Source organism: Eptesicus fuscus, chromosome 17 (assembly GCF_027574615.1).
Source record: "Eptesicus fuscus isolate TK198812 chromosome 17, DD_ASM_mEF_20220401, whole genome shotgun sequence".
In the NCBI taxonomy this organism is placed as follows: domain Eukaryota; kingdom Metazoa; phylum Chordata; class Mammalia; order Chiroptera; family Vespertilionidae; genus Eptesicus; species Eptesicus fuscus.
In genome coordinates, this window is record NC_072489.1 from 31,571,856 (window position 1) to 31,590,715 (window position 18,860).

Here is an 18,860-nt window from a genome sequence, read left to right on the forward strand (position 1 = left end):
ATCCACTGAGCCAAACCGGTTAGGGCACCACCCTCTGTTTTTAAGGAGTAAAAAAGCACCATGGAGCGGCACCTTATTCAACCTAGTTAGGTCATGGAAGATTTCCTGGATAAAATACATCCATCCTAGTCCAGAAAGAAGAGTGGGGAACAGTCAAGAATGATAGATAGTAACTCATCTTTAAATGTTTGGTCTAATCCACCTGTGAAGCTGTCAGGTATTGGACTTTTCTTTGTTGAGAAGTTTTTTATTGCTGCTTCAATTCCATGATTACTAATTGGTCTGTTCAGATTTTCTATTTCTTTCTGGTTTAGTAGCACTGAGATCTGACCCAATCTTCCACTGCTGCACAGCATAGCATGGTGAGGGTGTACTGATACATATGATACACATCACCATAGTGATTCACATTTATATTGTTTCCATTTTTGGGGTGACAACAATTATTGCTTCAATAAATATCCTTGGATGTGTCTCCTCATAAAAAATAAATAAAAGCTAAAGACTCAAGTAATATACATGACAAAAATATTGAAAAGATACTTCATATGGGAAAAGTCTTCAAGTGGTGGTGATATGGGGAATTAAAAACATTTCCATCTATATTTACCACTAATAAGCATTAGTAATAATTACATGCAATCAACACTTTCTTTTCTTTTTATACTAAATACATTGTGAAGTTGCTAAACAAATTATACTTTGTGCTCCTCTGTATGTTCAGTGATTTGCCTTATAAGGGTCAGGATTTGTTTGTTGCATAAAATATATTAAATATGACTTCACAATGATGTGGGAAAATTGAGAGCCAGTCTTTGGATTACCATTTCTAACACTGTCCTTTCTTTACTAAGAGTGAGATTAGGCCAGATAGAAACTAAGAGAAAAGATAAATGTATTTGATATTAGAGACCTAAATTGTGTTGTCATCTGTACTTATTTCAGATCTTATTTTCGTAAGTCATTGGTGTGTTTTGGTACAGTACGCTCAGCTCGACGCCAACTAGCCCAAGTCTGAGGGATGGCAGGCGACCCCTGTGATGGGCCAGCAGCTGTGAGTGGCTTCCTGCTCTTGAGGCTGCCCTGGGTGCTGAGCCACCAAACTCCAAAAAGTCCCTGACTGCTCTGGGTTTGACAGGGAAACTCATTTACACTCTTAAATGTTGTGAGTTTACAAGATTCAAGCTTCTCCTTTTTCTCTTACTAGTTCTTCAAATAATTGTGGGTAGTGTTTTTATCTTCATATTCAGCAGTTGCTGATCATTGTGCTTCAAAAGATCTTTTAAAATTATTTAATAGGATCCCAAGTTCTAAGTATAGCTGTTGCCAAATATTTTCACTTGCTAAAGGACCATTTGCAAACCAAATAATATTTAAAAGAGAAGGGGGAAAAGAAGAGACTTTGTAGATCTGCTGATGTTTTAACATTAAAAGAGGATTTTAGGAAGACATTTGGGAAAGATAAGTAATGCATGGTAAAAATCATATATTTTATAAAAAATTTCAAACATTACTCTTTGGATCATTGTCATTTATCCTGCCTCTTGCTCACAGTAGGCACACAGTTATATAATGAACATTCAGTAGTTTTCCACTTAGTTTTGCATTCAAACTAAAGTTTTTCTTTTTCCAATTTTTGTACTGAATTTAATTGACATCTAATATTAATTAGGACATATATTTTTCATAAGCTGTCTGATTCACTGTTTCATGTGTACCTTATTAACATATTTAGTTTTTCCTTCATATCTGATATTATCCAGGCAGCAGAGATGGCTCCCTAATCAATGGCATTTCGATTGAGTGACCTGTTCATCTTCCTGCTCTCCCCACAGTGCATGCAAAGTCCTGCCTTTGATAAGCTCACTAAATAGACAGCTCAGTCCATAGGCAATAATAATACACTTCCTAACTTGCTAATTGTACTTCTTTAAAATCCATTTCTTCAACTTCTGCAAACAAAATAATAACTTGTAAAATCTTCTGATCTTTGGCATGATAATCTTGCTCTGTTCACTTCCACACTATTCCCAGGGTGGTAGAAGATGCCACTCCGTGGTAAATGCTCCTGTTGTCATAAGCGCTCAGCTCTCAAGGCTCACTGCTTACAAGTCAGGAGGAGTTTATTGCTTTATACGCCGTCTGCCGTCATGGGATTATCGCTTACAGCGTTGACCTGCTTCAACATGAGAGTTGTGGTGCTGTATAACCACAGGTGGGTGCTTTTCTCAACCAGAGGAATTCATAACATAGAAAGAGGATGAAAGCCTTATGCCAAAATGTTAACTTGGTTTTATTACCAGCCTCAGGGAAAATGCTTTTTTATTGAAATAGTAAATATGAGATGTAATAAGGAAACACATTTGGATACACGAGTGAGGAGTCACAAATTTTTTAGAGGAACACACATGAAAATATATATTTTAAGACCTTTCCAACATATGCCTACTTACATATATTCTGTTTTATTTTGACACTTCTTGGTTGTTTGGAAGCAGCAAACCTCTGTCATCAACAGATTTCAATGCAGATGCAAGTAAATTTATTTTGTTGTTGTTGTTGTTGTTGTTGTTAATGCTCACCTAAGGAAATGTTTCCATTGATTTTATTTATTCCAGAAATGTAAGGTTGATTTATCATCTGAATTAATTACTTTAATGCACCATATTAATAAAAGGAAAAATTCACATGATCATGTCAATAAATGTAGAGGAAGCCTTTGACAAAACCCAACATCTATTCATAGTAAACACTCTCAACATACTAACAAGAGAAGAAACTTGAACATATTAGAGGGAATCTTAAAAAGAACAACAAACAAGGAGACTACAGCTAAAATCACACAGAATGAGACTGAATTTCTGCCCTGAAAATGGACAAGATAATTCCTTCTACTTATTTGAATATTTTACTGGAGGTATTGATCAGTTCAACACAGCAAGAAATAAAAATTAAAATCATTGAGATTAATAAGGAAAAAAGTAAACATTTCTTTGTTTGCACAAGACAGGACATGATCTCCTATGTAAAAAGTACTCAGGCGTCTAATAAATAACTTCAACAAGTTTATCTATATCTATAAAAAGCCAGCAACATTAACGGCCATAACAACCATAACAACCAGTCGCTATGACACCCACTGTGGCCCTCGAACTGGCCCGATCAGGGGGTGGGGCCTGCCGGCCAACCTCGTGGCCCCTCCCCCCTGCCAGCCTGCCCTGATCGGACTCTCCCACCGAGATAAAGAGCAGGCCACTGGCCAAATGCCATCTCCCTTCCCCCAGGCAAGCCCTACCTCCTATCAGCCCCCCACCATGATAGGCCCGCAGCCCCTCCCCTGGCCAGCCCACCCCTGATTGTACCCCTCACCCCAATAGGTGGCAGGACTGGCTGGCCAACCTCCTGCAGCACCTCTCCCCAACTGGCCAAGCCCCCAATGGGCCCCCACCACCCTGATTGGCCCGCAGCCCCTCCCCCCAGCCTGCCCCACCCCTGATTGCCCCCCCTAATAGGGAGCAGGATTGGTCTGCCAAACTCCTACAGCCCCCCCAAACAGCCCCCCCCCCCAGATCAGCCCCCCCACCTCATCAAGGGCAAGGCCGGCCGGCCAACCACCCATGGCCCCTCCCCCAGGCCACGGGACATCAATCAGCACCCCCAACTCCATTTGGGGGCAGGGCCGGCCAGCCCACTGCCCACAGCCCCTCCCCATGGCTGGCCCTGCCCCAATTGGTCCCCCAAACCCAATCGGGGGTGGGGCCCGCTGGCCAATTGCCCGTGGCCCCTTCCCCCAGCCGGCCCAGCCCTGATCGGACCCCGATCAGGGAGGGTCGGCTGGCCAACCACCCGTCATCTCCTCCTCTCTACAGGCCCAGCCCCAATCTGCCCCTATTGGGGCCGGGCTGAATGGACCCCATCTGTGTACAAATTCATGCACTGGGCCTCTAGTAAAATATAAGAGCAATACACAAAAAACAATTGTATTTCTATATACTGGAAATAAACAGTCCAAGACAAATTAAAAACAAACAAACAAAACAAACAAACAAAAAAAAAAACACAGCACAGTCAACTAAGATTAACAAGGAAGCCAAGAATACTAATGTGGAAAAGGTGGTCATTTCAATAAATGGTGTTTTCCACATACCTGGATTTGATTTGCATTCCTTGATGATTAGTGATGTTGAACATCTTTACAAGTATTTGTTGGTTTGTGTATTTACTATACTTTTTAAAAAATATATTTTTATTGATTTCAGAAAGAGGGAGAGGGAAAGAGGATAGAAACATCAATGATAAGAGAGAAAGAATAAAAAAAAAAACCAAGATGGCGGCATAAGGTAAACACCTAATTGTTGCCTGCCACAACAATTTTGAAACTACAACTGGAAAACAGAGCGCACACCGTCCAGAACCACCGGAAAGCTGGCAGTGTGGAAAACCTACAACTAGAGAAAAAAAGAGAGGGGGACGCTGAGCCTCAGGAGCTGTGGAGGTGCGGAGATCCGTGAGCGCGGAAAGGGCGGGCAGCTGAATACGCGGCAGGCTTGCTTGCAGTGCGAGGAGAGGGAGGGCAGCAGACGCTGTGTGGCTAGCTTTCTCATTTGGGAGAAAAACAAAACCTCCCGACTGCACTGAAATCCAGCTGTGGTCGGGGAGAAACTGGTCTGTTTGGCAGCAGGCGAGGCTCGAAAGCTGCCTTCTTTCAGAGGCGCGCAGCCATTGATTAGGGCACGGAGAAACCGGCCCTCTTAGGGTGGCGCAGACAGAAACCAAGTTTGTCTGCACCATTCTGAGACTCTGCCCCATCCAAGCTGAGCACAGCCCTCCCAGTGACTGGCTTTCTCGTTCGGGAGAAAAACAAAACCTCTGGTCTGCACTGAAATCCAGCCCCAGCTGGGGAGAAACTGGTCTGTTAGGCAGCAGGAGAGGCTCGAAAGCTGCCTTCTCTCAGAGGCGCGCAGCCATTAATTTGGGCACGGAGAAACCGCCCCTCTTAGGGCGGAGCAGACAGGAAACCAAAGCTTGTCTGCGCTACCCTGAGACTCCGCCCCATCCAAGCTGAGCACAGAAGCTCTCCCAGTGGAGACACTGCTGATCCTCACAGCCAACTGGCTTGGAGATCAACTCCCGCCAGTGATACCAACAATCCCAACCACTCTGAACTCCAGTTTCTGGGGACACGCGGGGGACCCAGACACCTAAGGGACTCTCGGCCATCAGTTGGAGAGTGAGAGTGACTTTTCTGTCGGTGTGGACAACACCAGATTTCAACCACTCTCATAAGGGACACATTCAAGAGGCAGACTCAGTGAGCACCAAAGCCCTACTGTGTCTCCAGCACAGCAATTCTTTCGTTATAGACACAGCAGGCCCTCACAACCAATTGGACCGGAGGTCAATTCCTCCCAGTGTACCAACAGCAATCAGGGCTTTTAACTACACCAAGACTTTCCACTCAGCCCACAAAGGGGAGTACCAAGAGCGACCACCTACGGTGATTGGGGAAGCTGAGCTACCGGTCCCTATAGGTCACCAACCACACAAAGCCACTCCATTAACACAGGGAGGCAGCCAAAATGTGGAGACATCGAAGTATGTCACAAGTAGGAGAGATAGATGAAAGCAAACTAATGAACGACACAGTGTTCAGAACCATATTTATAAGGTTACTCAAGAATCTTCTAAAAACCGCTGAGAAACTTGAAGAGACCTTCAAGGATCTAAATGAGAATACCAAAAAAAATGGAAAAGGACCAGTCAGAAATTATGCATACACTGTCTGAAATAAAGAATATACAGAGTAGACCATCGCACCCGAAGAGTCAAACCAAAGATCTGGAATATGAGGAAGAAAAAAACACCCAACCAGAGAGGCGGAAAGAAAGAAGAATCCAAAAGTGTGAGGATAGCATAAGGAGCCTCCAGGATGGCTTTAAGCGTACCAATATCCGAATTTTTGGGGTGCCAGAAGAGAGAGAGCAAGATACTGAAAACCTATTTGAAGAAATAATGACAGAAAACTTCCCCCACCTGGTGAAAGAAATAGACTTACAGGTTCAGGAAGCGCACAGAACCCCAAACAAGAGGAATCCAAAGAGTACCACACCAAGACACATCATAATTAAAATGCCAAGGGCAAAAGACAAAGAGAGAATCTTACAAGCAGCAAGAGAAAAACAGTTAGTTACCTACAAGGGAGCACCCATACGACTGTCAGCTGATTTCTCAACAGAAACTATGCAGGCCAGACGGGAATGGCAAGAAGTATTCAAAGTGATGAATAGCAGGAACCTACAACCAAGACTACTCTACCCAGCAAAGTTATTATTCAGAATTGAAGGGCAGATAAAGAGCTTCACAGATAAGAAAAAGCTAAAGGAGTTCATCACCACCAAACCAGTATTATATGAAATGCTGAAAGGTATTCTTTAAAAGGAGGAAAAAGAAGAAAAAAGTAAAGATAAAAATTATGAACAACAAATACATACCTATCAACAAGTGATTCTAAAAATCAAGTGAATTCAAAATCTGAGGAACAGAATAAACTGGTGAACATAATAGAATCAGAGGCATACAATGGGAGTGGATTAATAATTCTCAGGGGGGAAAGGGTGTCTGTGTGGGGGGTATGGGAAGAGACTGGACAAAAATCATACACCTATGGATAAGGACAATGGGGGGGAGGGAACCGGGTGATGGGGAGATACGAGGGGAAAAAAGGAGAAACAATTGTAATAATCTGAACAATAAAGATTAAAGAAAAAAAAAGAGAGAGAGAGAGAGAGAGAATCATTGATTGGCTTCCTCCTGCATGACCCATACTACGTGATTGAGCCCACAACCTGGGCATGTGCCCTGACCAGGAATTGAACCATGACCTCCTGGTTCATAGGTTGATGCTCAACCATTGAGCAACACTGGCTGGAGTATACTATACTTTTTAATCATTATTTTAGAGTAGACACTTCCTACTTAATTAAAAAAGAAAAATTTTCTGTAAAACAGTATGCATGTTACCAGCAGCAACCTCATATATCGAGTGTTTACTGCACCTTTTGATAACATAATTTTCTTTTGTACTTGATTTAATCTCATGTTGTTTATATAGTAACATGCAGTATAGGCTGGTTGCCTAGGTGTGTATAGGCTATACCATCTAGGTTTATGTAAGTACACTCTGATGTGCGCACAACAACAAAATCATCTAAGGACTCATTTGTCAGAGCATAGCCCTGTCATTATGCAGGGCATGACTATGTATATGTCAGAAAGTATGACAGGCTGAAAACTAGTTAAATATTCATCTCCAAAGATAGAATAATAAGTGTGTTAAATCCAAAAGGACTACAAAAATTAATACAAAGAGAGCATAAATAAATGAAATATAAAATAAACATGGAGATCAAGTAGTCCCCTTGGTAAGAAATCACATGCAATCAAAATGGGCTGAGAAGTAATTGGGATATTTCCTATTTGCAAATCTTTACTTTCTCTCCTTCAGTAATGACAGGAAATATTAACTATTTTAATGCTTAGAATTTAGATTTTCTAAGCTAATATATTTGTGTTCTAACAAGTTAATTGTCAGAAATTCTTTTGTTGTTGTTGTTATTGTGAGTCTGTATAGGATAAGGGTGTAAGATTTTATGTTGGAAGACTCCCAGTTTCAAATATTTTTTGCCACAATAATTTGTGTAACCTTGAACATGTAATGTATTATCTTTAGACATCAAACTTTATCACTTATATAATTAAACTGACATTTAAAACTATTTTTTGCATTCATTATGAAAAATAAATGTAGAGCCCCACAGTACCTGGAATATAATATATATTCTGTACATGTTAACTGCTACTATTTTTATACCAGGACTGACTTTTTATCTTGAGTTTAAGATCTTGCAACCTATAAAAATCCAGCTAAAGAATGTCATGCGACCTTATTTTTCTGAACCATAAATCACATAATATTTCAAAATTATCTTTTAAATCTTCTCATAAAAAATAAAGGTAATTTTATTTAAACTGCCTATGATTGATTCTCATTTTTATGTGTGGAGGAATCAATATGGGTCTAAGACCTACATACTTTTTCTTTTTAAGCAGAATACAAAAAAACACTGATAATTGTCTGTAATCATATTAGCAGTAAACATCTATTTGCACTAGAGGTGTACTTAAGTCTTATCAGCTTGTTTTCCTTCTTTCTTGACATACTGTGATAGTTCTACGAAAGTCACAGGCAAAATTAGAGTTGTCATATTAACACAACAATTTCATCATGGAAGGGAACCAGAAATACACCTCAAGTGCTTTGGTGTCATCAGGAATCATGAAGAGGAAACAGATCTCAACGATGGGAAGAAACCATTTATGTGATTCAGCAGAGGTAGGGGTCAGTGGAGAGATGAAATGTATTTGCTGCTTCAATGAGCCAGTGTGAATTCACCAGTCTTTTTTTTTTTTTTATATATATATATATTTTTTATTGATTTTTTACAGAAAGGAAAGGAGAGCGATAGAGAGTTAGAAACATCGATGAAAGAGATACATCAATCAGCTGCCTCCTGCACACCCCCCACTGGGGATATGCTCGCAACCAAGGTACATGCCCTTGACCAGAACCGAACCTGGGACCCTTTAGTCTGCAGGCTGACACTCTATCCACTGAGCCAAACCGGCCAGGGCACCAGTCTTAATAGAAGTGAGTAAGCTTAAAAATGTTTCCTAAACTTTCCCCCTTATATAGTTTGTTGCTACTTTCTTCTGATCATATAGTTACCAAGTGCAATATTTAGGAGTTCAAATTACAAGCATTTTATAACCATCTATACTAATGAAAGAGTAATATGCTAATTAGACCAGAAGACCTTCCAGGAGACCTTCCAGACGTCCTTCTAGACAAAGCCATGGTGGTGGATCCAAGGCAGAGGCAGTTAGGGGCAATCAGGCCAGGAAGGGAGGGCAGTTGGGGGTAATCAGGCTGGCAGTGGGGGCTGTTGGGGGCAATCAGGCTGGCAGGGGGGGCAGTTGGGGGTGAGCAGGCTGGTGGGGGGGGAGTTGAGGGCAAGCAGGCCTAAACAAATAGTCGGACATCCCCCAAGGGGTCTCAGATTGGAGAGGATGCAGGCCAGGTTGAGGGACACCCCCCTTGTGCACAAATTTTGTGCACCGGGCCACTAGTGTAATATAATTGTTAGTGAGATTTTAAGAAAGGTTACATAGGTGTCTTAGGTAAATGGAAAAATATGATTTTCCTCAAACCAACAAGGATGCTAGACCATGGGGAAAATAACTTTTAGGGAAAGTAACATATATTTTAGATGAGAAATAGAAAATTTCCATGATATCCAACATTGTGTCATGCTTACTAGTTAAATAGGAATAGGGAAATAATATTCCTAATTTTTGAGGATGAGCCACCGAGCTACAGTAAATTTGTATATTCTAGTGCCTGAAATATGATTTACATTTCTAGTCCTCTGACATTCGCTAATGCACCACACAATCTCCACAGTACAGGATTCCCATTTTCAAGGCACATCCTATCAAATTTTAAGGGGAAATAGGACAGAACTCACATACATATCAAATAGTTGGATATTGTTTTGAGTTAGAATACCAATGACTGGCTATAAAACTTAGGTCACAATTAGGACCATTTTCTACAAGAAGTTTTGGAATTTTGATGTAGACCTTTTCTCTTATTGTTCAAAAAATTGTCCAGAATTTTTCATAGGAATAAAAGCTGGAGAGACAACACATTTAAAAAAATGCACAACAGACCATGCAGAAATGATTCACAGGTAGGCCTAGTTCTAACATGCATCCTTTTGTTCCTCTACCCAGAAAGTATGTTGGAAGAAAGTGACACTCTCAGCAAACTTTTCAATTTTAAGAGATTTGATGCTGATGTTTTCATGCTGTTACTCTTCATTTCTCCCATATCCGAGGTTACTTCCCAAAGAATCCAATTTCCTCATATGAACAATTGGTTTTTAGATTTCTTATTGAGAGTCCCCTAAACTTGACCTATCTCACAATGTCACATGCTCCAAAGTTACATCTCTTGTTTCTTTTTCAAAAAGCTATTCACTCCACAAAATAATCAATCTTAGGTACCAGGGAAAAATCTGATTTTACTTTCTTATAAAACAACTTTTTGTCTTAACTCTTACCCTTTGCAAATACACTCTCTTTTTAATTATAATAATTTTCAGATCATCTCTCTCAATAGTGAGATATTTGGCAACAGATTCTTTTTTTAATCCTCACCTGAGGATATTTTTTCCATTGATTTTCAGACAGAGTGAGAGGGGGGGTAAGGGAGACAGAGAGAGAGAGAGAAACATCGATGTGAGAGAGACACATCGATTGGTTGCCTCCTGTAGGTGTCCCCACCTTGACCTGAAATCAAACTTGAGACCCGCAGACACTTTAACCACAGAGCAAAACCAGTCAAGGCATCAGATTTATTTTACATCAGTGCTTTTCAAATATTTGTTAATTATTTAAAATTTTGTCAATTACAGTTGACATTCAATATTAAAGTAGTTTTTTAAATTGAATTTAGAGAGAGAGGAAGGGAAAGAAGGAGAGTTAGAGAGACATCAATTTGTTGTTCCACTTACTTATGCATTCATTGGTTCATTCTTGCATGTGCCCTGACTAGGGATCAAACCAACAACCTTGGCATATGGGAACAACACACTAACCAACTGAGCTACCTGGCTGGGGCCAATATTATATTAGTTTCAGGAGTCCAACATAGTAGTTAAACATTTATATAACTTACAAAGCAATCCTCCCAATAAAAGAAAACATACAAATTTTAAAAAAGGAAAGAAAAGAACATCAGTGAGCTGTAGGGGAACTTCAAGCACTAAATACGCATGGTGGGCAAAAGTAGGTTTACAGTTGTGAGTACATGAAACACAGTTTATTCCTATATTATTGTTTATTAATTATTATATTATTTTCCATATGAACAACTGTAAACTTACTTTTGCCCAACCCTTCATGTAGAAGTGGAATCCTTCAAGGGGACAAAAATAAGGGAAAGAAAAAAATACTTAATATTTGAAAATGTTTCAAATGTGAGTAAAGTTATATAAATCAACATATTCAATAAACTGAACAATATCAAAGTTAAAAAATAACCATTAAAAATTACAATCAAATTCCTCAAACCAGTAATAAAGACAAAAATCTTAAAAGCAGCCCAAATTGTTACTTATGGTAAAATAAAAATACAGATAACAGATTTGTCTAAAAAAAAAAAAAAACTAGTGAAAGACAGTAGAACAACTTTAACATATTGAAGAAATAAAGCTGTCAACCTAGATATATCTATCTGGTAAAAATATCTTTATAAAGAATGTGAGTAAAAACATTTTCATATATATAATACCTGAAGGAATTAATCATCAGAGAACACATTACATGTATTTGTGCATATATCAAAATTCATAGTGCAGTTCAATATATGTAAATTATTTCTCAATTTTAAAATATGTAAAATAATTACATCTGCTCAGGATCTAGGTATATTAGGTAAAATCTTGGTGAATGGCCAAATAAATACATTTTATTTTTAAAAGTTGCATGGAACATGTTGGAAATTCCTATATTAAATGTGGTGTGTGTTTTTTCCCCAAAAAGGCTTTTCGTTTGAGGGATATGATTGCTTTATATTAATTGATAATAATTGAAATTTAGAGACAACCAGAATTCATATCCTATATAATAAAAGGCTAATATGCAAATTGTCCCCTGGGGATTTGGACTGACTGGGAGTTTGACTGCTCGCTATGATGTGTGCTGACCACCAGGGGGCGGCGTGGAATGAAGGAAAGCTTCGGGGAGGAAGGCCTCAATCGGCCCTGATCACCGGCCAAGCCTAGGGACCCTACTCATGCATGAATTTTGTGCACTGGGCCTCTAGTTTATATATAAATCTGAATACGATACTTGCCCTAAAGTTGGAGTAATTTTACTCCACAAAAATCTGACAGAAGCCAATGAATGGTGAGCTCAAATTATATGCTGTTCCAAATATTATAGTAATAAATAAAAGCACTAATAATAAAAAGTATGATGATAACAGTTATCTTCTTTCAGATCTTAACAGAACTTGTTCCCTCATCTCACTTCAGATGTTTGCTCAAATATGGCCTTCTCAGGTGCTAACCTCTTTAAAATCTTACAGCCACTGACCAGGCTATACCTTTCTTTTTCCTGCTTTTCCTTCATAGCACCCATGATCATCTAAACTACTATTAGATTGATAGTGATCTTTGCCTGTTTTATTGTTATAGGTAGTTCCAAAGCCTAGAACTCAAAAGTGGTGAAATGAATTTATGAATGAAAGAAGGATGGATGAATGAACACAGCACCTGGAAACAAGCACATCTATCCTTATATGTCATGATGGTTCTGAAATTCCAGATCATTAATCTCTCTTGTTAGATGATTAGGAAAACCTAACTTTCTGAGTTTTTATGGAACAACTTCCTGCTTAGCCACCCCCTACTGCCTCTTCCCTCCACGGGGCCCAAAGATACCTTCCTTTCTGCAGTCCATCACCTCAGCAGGCTCAGTTCTAACTCTTTGCTATTGGATAATTCTGGATGTTTCATTTCACACTTTCCAGGTGACCTTGGTCCCCAGAATCCTTTTATTCTTCTTCTAATTCTCTAGCTTCAGCTCAACCTGAGGACCTTTATAGAATAGCTATTTATCTTCTGGAAGATGGGGTAGGATAATATTATCTGCACTGTGAACTAGAAGTGTAAATTATTATTATTAATTCCAGTTTTTCTTCCCAAGTGTGTCTGTTTACTATGCAGTACAATAATATGCCTATTCAGGTCTTTAGTTATTTGTCGGTCAGTTGTAGGACATATTGGTAATCATCAGCTCCCATTTCCTTTAAATCAAGGTACTCCAAACAGTAGAATGGGATAGACAGGCTGTCCCTAGATTTCAATAAAAGTAGACATGAAAAGCTAATGTACATTTTTTATGATTCCTGTGGGTCATGGAGAGAGTAGAAAAGAAATTGAAAGCCCCTCAGAGCAGCACTGAGGAAACATATACTGCAAGGGCAGGGCAGAGACATTGTTAATGTAGGAAATATTATTGTTAAATATGATCTAAAAGCATATAGTCCTTAAAATACTAATGTTTGCCCTTGGAAAAGAGGTACTTTTTTAATAGGTCAGTATTCATTATGTGATAGTAAAGGTTGTACTGGAAGGAGTATGAAAAGGAAGCTTAAATTGAAAGAAAAATATTTCTCTGTCCCATGGGAGTGGCATGGGTGCCCACCTGCAGCACATCTCCTCCACTCACCCAACCTCCCAGATACTTGTGAAACCAAGAGCTAATGACCAATAGGGTTGGGCGTATCTTAAAATGGTGCCACCCAGGGTGGAGGCCGGCACAGGAAAGGTGAAAGAAACCAGAAAGCAAGCTCGCTGACTGTGGGAAAAGACCTGAGTTTTACAGTGAGGGGCTTGATAAAAAGGCTTCTTAGAGAACCCGTGTCAACCTGAAGTCAACAAATCCAGGTCACAAGTGAGGGGAGATGTTCACTGGGTCTCCCTTCCTGAGGCCCAAGGATAAACCAAGTTAGTTGGCATGTTAACCTTTAATTTCTTACAGTGTAATCTCCTTCATATATTACCCTGATACTTGGGCAAAGAAATGTGTATTTTGAAAGTCGAATGAATAGAACTTTTGGCTACATGATAAATAATTGAGTGTTAAAAATCACAACTTATCCCAAGCTAAGAGTGAAACAGAATATCACCAACATAGAAGGGATATTTGAGATATACAAATAAAACTAAAAGCATTTGAAAATTGCGGAATGGTATTATAACTATAATTTTTAAAAGGGCAGTGTCAAGATTTTTTTGGTTATATTTTGGCTTCACAAAAAATTATTCTCACCACTATCACTTGCTAATTCCTCCTGCAGACACTACACTGATTCTTTGTAATACTAAGTAGATGCACACTTTAACTGAGACCAGTAGAATAAGATGAGTTCTGATTCAGCTAAACCTCAATAGTTATAGTTAAGGATAATGTTACCAAAAATTCTTAAGTTTTCTTTTATAGATAATACCCAATTAAAGACAACTCCTCTTTAGATTTGAAGATTTGATTGATGCTGAAATTGTAATTTCATAGAAACTTTGTACACAACTTGAGGAAATGCTTTCTGAATGTTTAGAGAAGTTGCATTATTGCCCTTGATTCTAATTTTTATTTCCAATTTTTTGTTTGAATTTGTGATGTAAAACACAATCTCTTGAAGAACATGCCTTTAAATCTCTGATCTCTAAATGTTGCAGTGGAGCTATATAATTGACTTTCATGGTAACAAAATTTCCTCTGAACTCCCAAAAGCATCTCAGTTTTAATTTCATATCTATCAATTTTAAAAAAGATTTTCCAGGGATAGGACACAACCATCATGGAAGAAATAGCTGAGTACAAGAACATAGGAGTTTGTATGGTTCAGTGCTTTCCAGTGAATTATCTTTTTTCTCTAGAACAATAATTGGTTGTTAGTAAGTCTACTTTAGTATTAATATTCAATTGTTGTATAGCTACCTCAGTAAGTGTTGGATTAAAGAGTTCTTTTTTTTCCAAAAAATATTTTAAACATGTAATCACTGCTCTTCACATTATTTGAACTATTATAAAATCTTCCAATACTTTTTGCATATCATGCAGATTTTCCATAGCTGAGGAAGGATGAAAGAGGTCATTCTCTCTTTGCTACTGTGAGTAATTCTGTGACATGTTCTGTGCTACAGCATGATATGCTTCCAAAATCCTTGATAGCATTTCTGTGTTTGATCGGTTCTTCATGCTATTTACACAATTTTTAAGATGATATTCAGCTACTCAGTTAACAAAGGCAAAAAACAAGGAGTGGCAAGTTGCTGACTTTGGCCCTGTGTCATGACATAAGCCACAGTTTGGTGCATTCCTACTGTAAACCTGCACAGACTCGGATGTTAGCTGTATAGGGATTGAGGGATAAGGAAGCAAGGGAAATGGAAGCACACTCCATCCCATCTCCACTATCATAGATAGCAGGCATTGCATAATGAGCAAATAGGTGCTCATAATTCCAGGTGGTGGCCATTGTCACCAGAGGGTGATTTATGGCAAAGCCAAGAGCAGCACTGCACTGGAGGAGCATTCTGGGGAATATGGGTATAAGATTGAAGGTATTAAATAAAACCCTTCTGATTACACTACAGATGAGAGAAAGTGCTTCTTTAAAGGGGAAAGAAAAGGATAGCAAATAATTAAAGATTAAATTACTTTGGTTATATGTTGACTGAAATTATAAATTATTGAATACATCACATGTGGATGTAGCTTATAAATTGGTATAAAAAATAAACAATATTGATACTAATATCAAGCCTCTATTTTTTAATCTCCTTTTACTTTGGTTTAGAAAGGAAAAACTTCTTCCTATTTAATTAAAAATCTATGACATCATTTTAGAATAGGAATCAAGTTTTCTAGTGGTAAATGCTTGTTACCTTGCATAACAGCTGGGAAAACAAGTAAGCAAATATTCAATATTGAGACATAAATAAATGGAGGATGAAAGTGTTTAACCAACTGCACCCTGTAGATAAGAAATAAAGTTATTTTTAAATGTTTCACTCATTTCATTTCAAACATTTCAGATATTTACTAGTACTTTACATTTGTATGCTTTTATGGGTTTTGTGATAAGACATTTTAGTTGAATTTGTTACAACACGTAACTATTTGAATAATAGTGAAGCACATATCACTGAGTAGCACAACTCACAGCTATTTTCTTTTCTGAGTTAACATAAAGAATTAAACTTCAAATCAGATACATGTAGATTAGAGATCTCAATCAGTATTATAAACTGAATTGTGTCCCCCCAAAATTAATATGTAGAAATCCTAGCCCTTAGTATTTTAGAATCCTATATAATAAAAGGCTAATATGCAAATCGGCATAAAGGCAGAACGACCGGTTGCTATGACATGAACTGACCACCAGGGGACAGATGCTCAACACAGGAGCTTCCCCTGGTGGTCAGTGCACTCCCACAGGGGGAGCGCCACTCAGCCAGAAGCCAGGCTCACCGCTGGTGAGTGCAGCGGCCGTGGCAGGAGCCTCTCTTGCCTCCGCAGCAGTGCTAAGAATGTCCAACAGTCGGCCTAGGCCCACTCCCTGGGCCTAAGCCATCAGTCAGATACCCCCCTAGGGCTCCAGGACTGCGAGAGGGCACAGGGTGGGCTGAGGGACCCCCAAGTGCACGATTTTTGTGCACTGGGCCTCTAGTGTGACTATATTTGGAAGTAGGACCTGTAAATAAGAAATTAAGGTTCTATGAATGAGGTTATATGAATGGTCCCTCATCCATGAGGACTGATGTCCTAATTAGAAGAGGAAGAGACAGCAGGAATGTGAAGACACACTGAGGTGGCCATCTGCATGCCAATGAGAGAAGTCTCAGAGAAAACCAAAGCTGCCAACACTTTGATCTTGGACTTCTACCCAACAGAACTGTGAGACAATACATTTCTAATGGTTAAGCCACCCAGTATGTAGTATTTTGTTGTTGATTCTAGCCAACTAATACACTCACTGAAAGTGTGCCTTGGACTGCATGTATGATCACAGTGTAAATCTGCTATTCTCTATCAAGGTTCAGCTCTCCTGCACACTTCCAGGAGTAGAAGTCTCTCTCCATGCTGGGTGTGAATAAAGTATTTGCTATCTATCTATCTATCTATCTATCTATCTATCTATCTATCTATCTATCTACCTACCTACCTACCATCTATCATCGTCTATCCATTCATTTATCTCAGTTGTCACATTGCCTCTGACCAAAAGCTAGAACTGTGAGAAACTAAATTTCAGTTGCTTAAGCCACTCAGTCTGTGATATTCTGTTATAGCAGCCCTAGCAATTTTAATACTTTTAAAAATATAAGTAAGCAAGAGGCTGAGGAAGAATAGGGAGAGGCCTACTACACCCTGCATGGCTCCCTGGGGCCTCCCTCCTTCGTTGAGCATATTCTGGCCAGCATAATAGTGATATCTCTAAATGAGAGCTGCAGCTTGTCTCACAAAACTGGGGATAGTAAAATTATGAAACACCTGCATTTTATATCCCTAAGAGTTGTACAACTTATGTGACATTCTCCAGGAAGCTACACTTCATAAATGTGTTCTTTGTAGGTTTGATAAGAAAATGCAAAACGGAGACATTCCACTCCATGCACTTTCTAGATAAGAATTTCCCTCCTGGTATATTTTCCAGGGGTCCCTTTATCATGACAAGAAGAGAACACCAGCAACCCGCCTTGTTTTCTTTCCCCCTGGAAAACCACATAATAATCATGGGAGAAGCAAACCACAGGCCAGCTGCTTTTACTCTTTCCTTGTCACATTTTCTCCTCTATATTTTCTGGCAAATTTGCTTTGGGATATCATAAGCCTCTCTGAAGCTTTCGGCCAGAGAAATAACTAATTCTAGCAAAACCACAGCTGAAGTAGAATGAACTTGAATTTAAAATCTCCTCTGATCCATTTCAAAATCCTTATATTTAATTTTTGTATATAAATTTTATTACTTTTACTCATTTATGCAATAAATATATGTTCATTGGGAAAATTACAAAACAGAGCTAGTTAAATAAAAAATGTTAGCAATAAGTACTATTAACTATTAATGCTATACACTTATGTATAGTATTCCAATATTTTCCATATATATAGATACAAGGTTTATTTATAAAAATTGAATCTTTTTTGTTTTATAATCTGCTTGTTAAAGTTAACATTGTAAACTTATTTCAAGGCTATTAAATATATTTTTATTAAATCATTTTAATGGACATATAGCATATATTTATACTATATGATGATTACATACCAAAGAAGTTTATGTTTGTGATGTGATGGTGTAAAACATTTCATCAGTTAATAATAGTGAATGCATCTGACCATATATATCTTTTGATTTTAAAAGTCTTAAAAATATACTCACCCACAGGTAGACTTTCTGTATGTCCACCAAAATCTATTCTCCTTTCTTCCTGGACACACAAGGAAGTATTCCTTGATTCAATGCAGGACATTTGACTAACTTCATATGAAAAAGAAGAAAAAGTGAAAAGAAATTATGTGTGTTACCTCAGTTGCACATGTACATACTCCTATCTACTCATCCTTCTTCCCCAACATCTAGAAACCAAATATGGCAGTAACCTAGTTTTAATCACGAAGAAGATTTAAGCCAAGTGATGACTTAAAAAGAAACTGAGTCCTCCACTGAATGAGAAGAGCAGAGCTGCTCCATCAACCTATGCCATATACTTTAAGTATTACCCTAATACATCTCCTTCTTAGTGACATGAGAATTAGCTACGCAAATTCTTAACTTCTGCACCACTGCACCTATGCCGTGTGCATTTGAACTTCCTTTTCCTGATACCGTTAGGTCTATATTTCAGGAAGACTTTCACTGCCGTGTCTGGATCTCTGGAAATCATGGGGACATGTGGACATTCCTCAGTCATTTTGTCCATAGGGTCAGGGGAGCTCTCAATTTCTTTCTGACTCTGAGGTTATGGAAACATGACAAAACAAGGCAATACTCATCCTCTACCCAAGAAGAGCCCCTCATCCACAGCTAATTTCTCAGCCCTATGATGTCAAGGAACTTTTCAATCAACGTATCATTTTATCAGTCAAAAGACCTCGTAAATCATGGGGTCAAGTTTCTTCTTTTCACAAATGCAGAAACAAATACTTAGAGTTAGGAGATG